Source organism: Aegilops tauschii, chromosome 6 (assembly GCF_002575655.3).
Source record: "Aegilops tauschii subsp. strangulata cultivar AL8/78 chromosome 6, Aet v6.0, whole genome shotgun sequence".
Classification (NCBI taxonomy): domain Eukaryota; kingdom Viridiplantae; phylum Streptophyta; class Magnoliopsida; order Poales; family Poaceae; genus Aegilops; species Aegilops tauschii.
The window spans coordinates 3,716,083-3,724,306 of record NC_053040.3 but is presented as its reverse complement, the minus strand read 5'-3'; positions in this window follow the sequence as shown (position 1 = coordinate 3,724,306).

Genomic DNA, 8,224 nt, shown 5'->3' with positions numbered 1-8,224 from the left:
GTGCGGTCTCTGCTCTCTGACGAGCCTCGGTGAGCTCGGCCTCTTGAGCCGACGCATCATTCTCCAAGGTCTCACATTTTTTCACCACATCCTGGAGCTCCTGCTGGATTTCCTTGACCCGGGCCTCGATCTTCTTACGGGCGGCTTGCTGATGGACAGCTTTCTCGTTGGCCTCTCCCAGGGCCTTCCTCAGGGCCTCGACCTCGGTCGCGGCTCCTGCACATATTACGACACTACAATCAATATACATCGCCTACACTTTTCAAACATACAACAAGTCGTTATTCACCTTGCTTCTCCTGGAGCCGAACCCTAGCCTCGCCGAGCTCGTTCTCGGTCCGCTCCAGCCTCTGCCTCAATTCAGGGACTTCGGCAGCATGCGAGGTTGCGGCCAACAGCGACGCCTGCTCATGCATACATGCTATGTTAGTCTCCTACAATGGATCCTCTGTCCGGTTCTTCTCGCCGGACAGTGTCTCAGGGGCTACTGACTACATGGTTTTTTTCTCTTTCTACGCCACTTACCTCGAAACTTGTCAACAGGTTGCTGCAGGCCTCGTTCAGTCCACTCTTGGCGGACTGAACCTTCTCAATCACCGCGCCCATAAGCACACGGTGTTCGTCCATAACGGAGGCGCCTCGCAGCGCCTCCATCAGGTTGTCCGGCGCCCCTGGATGGACGGGGACCATCGGCGGAAGCGGCGCACCCCCCTCTTTCATAGGGGGCTGCTCGCCTGACTCCGGAGCCATATGGCTCTTCGAAATCGCATCCGGCTGAGGGCCAAACTGGATGCGGCCCTCTTCGCCAGTTTCCTTGGGGATCGTCTCCTCCATGTGTCCGGCAGTGGAGGCTTCGCCTCGTGGCGCCTCCCCGACAGCGTCCTGGGCTCCTCCCCGGTTCTGATCGGCCCTCCGGTACAGCACTTCAGTGTCATCCCTGGCCCCGGGGGAGTAACCAGGCGGTGGCGAGTGGCTCGCCATCTCCGACGGAGCCAACGAACCTCCAGACGAGGATCGCTGGATTAGGTCGCGAGCTGGACTGCAATAGTACAGCTAACTACATCAAGATAATGGAGAGAAAGGGCTGGATGTGCACACGAGCGAGTCCTGTCACTTATGATGCGGCCTGGGCTTAGTGTGGGGGCGCCGTTCCGGACTACTGTCAACGTCCTACGCGGTGTTGACTGTTGGGGCGCCCTTCCCCTTTTTTGGCGCTCTCGCCTCCGGATGTGCCGAGGCCGCCCTCTTCTTGTTCTTCTCCTTGGGAGGAGGGTTGTTTTCCTCCTCCTCCTCCTCCTCCTCCTCCTCGTCATTGTCCTCAGGGACGGAGGAATGGGCCTCGTCGTCTTCGAACGTCGCGTCTGAAGTGCCCTTGCGACGAGGGCCACTCTTGCCCCCCTTGGCCTTCTTCTTGGCCTTCTTCTCCGGCGCCTTGTATGGCGCCGACACCAGCATCTCCGCTAGGCGTGGGATGACCGGTTCTTTGGGCAGCGGAGCCGGACACTGGATCCGCTTTGCCCTCTCCATCTAGTCCTAAAGGAACCATAATAAAAGCTCAGACGTCACCCTCGAAACGATGAGGATGGGGATATGTCAGAAATAACATACCTTACTGGCGGGGTGTGTACAATCGTGACCACGGTCTGAATCCGTGGCCGGTGGCTTCTCGTTGCCCTTAAAAAGCAACTTCCAGGCGCCTTCGTGAGTAGTCTCGAAGAGCCTTACAAAGGTCTGGTGCTTCTTCGAATTGAACTCCCACAAAGGGCGGCTTCGGCGCTGGCACGGAAGAATCCGGCGAACCAGCATCACCTGGATGACGTCAACAAGCTTGACGTTCTTGGTCACCATGCTTTGAACGCGCATCTGCAGCGCTATCAGCTCGTCAGGTGAACACCAGTCCGGACTCTTCTCGACCCAGGAGGTGAGTCGCATGGGAGCACCGGAGCGGAATTTGGTAGCCGCGGCCCAGGTGGTGCCGTGAGGTTCTGTGATGTAGACCCACTGCTTCTGCCATTCCTTTACTGTCTCCACAAAAGTGCCTTTGGGCCAGGAGACGTTGGATAGCTTGCGCACCATGGCTCCTCCGCACTCCGCGTGCTGGCCATCCACCACCTTCGGCTCCACGTTGAAGACTTTGAGCCACATCCCGAAGTGGGGCTGGATGCGGAGGAAGGCCTCACACACGACTATAAACACCGAGATGTTGAGGAAGGAATTCGGGGACAGATCATGGAAATCTATCCCGTAATAATACATCAGCCCGCGGACGAAAGGGTGGAGTGGAAACCCCAGCCCGCGGAAGAAATGAGGAAGGAATACTACCCTCTCGTTGGGCTCCGACGTGGGGACGATTTGTCCCTCGGCCGCCAAGCGGTGGGCGATTCCCTTCGCCAAATATCCGGCCGCTCGGAGCTCAGTAATGTCCTCCTCCTTGACGGAGGAGACCATCCACTTGCCCTGGCCACCGGATACGGACATGGTTGCTTGAGTGGAAAGGAGATGAGAAATTGGGCACTGGAGCTCGAGATCGGGAAGGCGGAGACAGAGAGAAAACGTGAGAAGAGGAAGAGGGAATCCTTATCCTCTTATAAAGGCAGCAAACATTAAACGCCTCCTCACTCGCCTATTCCCAAGGGATGTGCAAACGGCACGGTTGGGTTACCCATGCCCGCATTGATGAGAATCCCGCAATAGGGGGACACGATCTCTGCTTTGACAAGACATGCCAATAGCAACCGCGTCTCGAAACGTGGGATGGCAGAAGAAAAACAGTTCGAAATTATAATCGGACAGACGCGATGTCGTGTTGTAAAGAAGCTGTCAACAGATTAGATTCGTGCAAATATTATATTCTCTCTGCGGTTGTGTATGGTGTATAACAGGTCCAGATACAATCATCGCATCCGAAGACTATCTTGGAGTTCAGGGAAAGGGGAACCCGCCTTGCAATGCCGAAGACAATCTGCGCGCCGGACTCCTCGTCATTGAAGCCAGGTTCAGGGGCTACTGAGGGAGTCCTGGACTAAGGGGTCCTCGGGCGTCCGGCTTGTTATCCATGGGCCGGACTGATGGGCTGTGAAGGCATGAAGACCGAAGACCATACTCGTGTCCGGATTGGACTCTCCTTGGCGTGGAAGCCAAGCTAGGCGACCAGCTGTGAAGATTACTCCATGTAACCCTGGATCTCTCCGGTGTCTATATAAGCCGGAGAGCATAGTCCGGATAGGACACATTCATTACCATATCCATAGGCTAGGCTTTTAGGGTTTAGCCATTACGATCTCGTGTAGATCAACTCTTGTAACACTCATATTCACCAAGATCAATCAAGCAGGAAGTAGGGTATTACCTCCATAGAGAGGGCCCAAACCTGGGTAAACATCGTGTCCCCCGTCTCCTGTTACCATCGATCCTAGACGCACAGTTCGGGACCGCCTACCCGAGATCCGCCGGTTTTGACACCGACAAGAGGCGCGTTTCCCCGCCGCCTGTTGACCACCCGACACTCGGCGACCGCCTTGGCCGCCGGGAAGGAGTCGGAGAAAATGATGCCCGCCACCGGATCGACCGCCTCAACTGATCCCTGGCGCTAGAAGAAGAAGACGCGTTGGTGATACGTCTCCAACGTATCTATAATTTTTGATTGCTCCATGCTATATTATCTACTGTTTTGGACATTATTGGGCTTTATTACCCACTTTTATATTATTTTTGGGACTAACCTATTAACCGGAGGCCCAGCCTAGAATTGCTGTTTTTTTGCCTATTTCAGAGTTTCGTAGAAAAGGAATATCCAACGGAGTCCAAACGGAATGAAACCTTCGGGAACGTGATTTTTAGGAAGAATATGATCCAGGAGACTTGGACCCTACGTCAAGAAACAAAAGAGGAAGCCACGAGGTAGGGGGGCGCGCCCTCCACCCTCGTGGGCCCCCTGTTGCTCCACCGACGTACTCCTTCCTCCTATATATACCTACGTACCCCCAAACGATCAGATACGGAGCCAAAAACCTAATTCCACCGCCGAAACCTTCTGTACCCACGAGATCCCATCTTGGGGCCTGTTCCAGAGCTCCGCCGGAGGGGGCATCCATCACGGAGGGCTTCTACATCAACACCATAGCCTCTCCGATGAAGTGTGTGTAGTCTACCTCAGACCTTCGGCTCCATAGTTAGTTGCTAGAAGGCTTCTTCTCTCTTTTTGGATCTCAATACAATGTTCTACCCCTCTCTCGTGGAGATCTATTCGATGTAATCTTCTTTTTGCGGTGTGTTTGTTGAGACCGATGAATTTTGGGTTTATGATCAAGATTATCTATGAACAATATTTGAATCTTCTCTGAATTCTTTTATGTATGATTGGTTATCTTTGCAAGTCTCTTCGAATTATCAGTTTGGTTTGGCCTACTAGATTGATCTTTCTTGCAATGGAAGAAGTGCTTAGCTTTGGGTTCAATCCTGCGGTGTCCTTTCCCAGTAACAGCAGGGGCAGCAAGGCACGTATTGTATTGTTGCCATCGAGGATAACAAGATGGTTTTTATTTATCATATTGCATGAATTTATCCCTCTACATCATGTCATCTTGCTTAAGGCGTTACTCTGTTTTCATGAACTTAATACTCTAGATGCATGCTGGATAGTGGTCGATGAGTGGAGTAATAGTAGTAGATGCAGGCAGGAGTTGGTCTACTTGTCTCGGACGTGATGCCTATATACATGATCATACCTAGATATTCTCATAACTATGCTCAATTCTGTCAATTGCTCAACAGTAATTCGTTCACCCACCGTAAAATATTTATGCTCTTGAGAGAAGCCACTAGTGAAACCTATGGCCCCCGGGTCTATCATCATCATATTAATCTCCCAACACTTAGTTATTTCCTTTGCTTTTTACTTTGCTTTTATTTTACTTTGCATCTTTATCACAAAAACACCAAAAATATTATCCTATCATATCTATCAGATCTCACTCTCGTAAGTGACCGTGAAGGGATTGACAACCCCTTATCGCGTTGGTTGTGAGGAGTTATTTGTTTTGTGTAGGTACGAGGGACTCACGCGTTGCCTCCTACTGGATTGATACCTTGGTTCTCAAAAACTGAGAGAAATACTTATGCTACTTTGCTGCATCACCCTTTCCTCTTCAAGGAAAAGCCAACGCAGTGCTCAAGAGGTAGCAAGAAGATTTCTGGCGCCGTTGCCGGGGAGTCTACGCAAAAGTCAACATACCAAGTACCCATCACAAATCCCTTATCTCCCGCATTACATTATTTGCCATTTGCCTCTCGTTTTCCTCTCCCCCACTTCACCCTTGCCGTTTTATTCGCCCTCTCTTTTCCGTTTGCCTCTTTTTCGCTTGCTTTTTGTTTGCTTGTGTGTTGGATTGCTTGTTTGTCACGATGGCTCAAGATAATACCAAATTGTGTGACTTTACCAATACCAACAATAATGATTTCCTTAGCACTCCGATTGCTCCTCTTACCGATACTGAATCTTGTGAAATCAATGCTGCTTTGTTGAATCTTGTCATGAAAGATCAATTCGCCGGCCTTCCTAGTGAAGATGCCGCTACTCATCTAAATAGCTTTGTTGATTTGTGTGATATGCAAAAGAAGAAAGATATTGATAATGATATTGCTAAATTGAAGCTATTTCCTTTTTCGCTTAGAGATCGTGCTAAAGCTTGGTTTTCGTCTTTGCCTAAAAATAGTATTGATTCTTGGAACAAGTGCAAAGATGCTTTTATCTCTAAGTATTTTCCTCCCGCTAAGATCATCTCTCTTAGAAACGATATTATGAATTTTAAGCAACTTGATCATGAACATGTTGCACAAGCTTGGGAGAGGATGAAGTTAACGATACGTAATTGCCCTACTCATGGTTTGAATTTGTGGATGCTTATACAAAAATTTTATGCCGGATTGAATTTTGCTTCTAGAAATCTTTTAGATTCGGCCGCGGGAGGCACTTTTATGGAAATCACTTTAGGAGAAGCTACTAAACTCCTAGATAATATTATGGTTAATTATTCTCAATGGCACACTGAAAGATATACTAATAAAAAGTGCATGCGATAGAAGAAATTAATGTTTTGAGTGGAAAGATGGATGAACTTATGAAATTATTTGCTACTAAGAGTGTTTCTTATGATCCTAATGGCCTTTGTCTACTTTGATTGAGAATAATATTGAATCTGTGGATGTGAATTTTGTTGGTAGGAATAATTTTGGTAACAACGCGTATAGAGGAAACTTTAATCCTAGGCCTTATCCTAGCAATTCCTCTAATAATTATGGTAATTCCTACAACAACTCTTATGGAAATTTTAATAAGATGCCCTCTGAATTTGAGACTAGTGTTAAAGATTTTATGAATTCGCAAAAGAATTTCAATGCTTTGCTTGAAGAGAAATTGCTTAAAGTTGATGAATTGGCTAGGAACGTTGATAGAATTTCTCTTGATGTTGATTCTTTAAAGCTTAGATCTATTCCTCCTAAGCATGATATCAATGAGTCTCTCAAAGCCATGAGAATTTCCATTGATGAGTGCAAAGAAAGAACCGCTAGGATGCGTGCTAAGAAAGATTGCTTTATAAAAGCGTGTTTTTCCAATTTCTATGAAAATAAAGATGAAGATCTAAAAGTTATTGATGTGTCTCCTATTAAATCTTTGTTTTGCAATATGAATCTTGATAATGATGGGACTGAATATGATCCACCTTTACCTAGAAGGCGTTCCAAAAATTCGGAGTTTTTAGATCTTGATGTTAAAATTGATAAAAGTGGGATTGAAGAAATCAAAACCCTAGATGTTAATAAACCCACTATTTTGGATTCAAGGAATTTAATTATGAAAATTGCTCTTTGATTGATTGTATTTCCTTGTTGCAATCCGTGCTAAATTCTCCTCATGCTTATAGTCAAAATAAAGCGTTTACTAAACATATCGTTGATGCCTTGATGCAATCTTATGAAGAGAAAAGCTTGAGTTGGAAGTTTCTATCCCTAGAAAACTTTATGATGAGTGGGAACCAACTATTAAAATTAAGATTAAGGATCATGAATTCTATGCCTTATGTGATTTGGGTGCTAGTGTTTCCACTATTCCCAAAACTTTGTGCAATTTGCTAGATTTCCGTGATTTTGATGATTGCTCTCTAAACTTGCACCTTGCAGATTCCACTATTAAGAAACCTATGGGAAGAATTAATGATGTTCTTATTGTTGCAAATAGGAACTATGTGCCCGTAGATTTTATCGTTCTTGATATAGATTGCAATCCTTCATGTCCTATTATTCTTGGTAGACCTTTCCTTAGAACGGTTGGTGCAATTATTGATATGAAGGAAGGGAATATTAGATTCCAATTTCCATTAAATAAGGGCATGGAACACTTCCCTAGGAAGAAAATAAAATTACCATATGAATATATCATGAGAGCCACTTATGGATTGCCTACCAAAGATGGAAATACCTAGATCTATCCTTCCTTTTATGCCTAGCTAGGTGCGTTAAACGATAGCGCTTGTTGGGAGGCAACCCAATTTTATTTTTAGTTTTTTTGCTTTTGCTTCTATTTAGGAATAAATCCTTGTTCTAGCCTCTGGTTAGATGTGTTTTTATGTTTTAATTAGTGTTTGTGCCAAGTTAAACCTATAGGATCTTCTTGGATGATAGTTATTTGATCTTGCTGTAATTTCCAGAAACTTTCTGTTCACGAAAACAATTGTTAAAAATCACCAGAACGTGATAAAATACTGATTCCAATTGCTTCTGATCAATAAACAAATTGCCTAGGTCTTCCTATTTTGGCTGATTTTTTGGAGTTCCAGAAGTTTGCGTTAGTTACAGATTACTACAGACTGTTCTGTTTTTGACAGATTCTGTTTTTCGTGTGTTGTTTGCTTATTTTGATGAATCTATGGCTAGTAAAATAGTTTATAAACCATAGAGAAGTTGGAATACAGTAGATTTAACACCAATATAAATAAATAATGAGTTCATTACAGTAGCTTGAAGTGGTCTTTTGTTTTCTTTCGCTAACGGAGCTCACGAGATTTCTGTTGAGTTTTGTGTTGTGAAGTTTTCAAGTTTTGGGTGAATTTTTTTGATGGATGATGGAACAAGGAGTGGCAAGAGCCTAAGCTTGGGGATGCCCATGGCACCCCCAAGATAATCTAAGGACACCATAAAGCCAAAGCTTGGGGATGCCCCGGAAGGC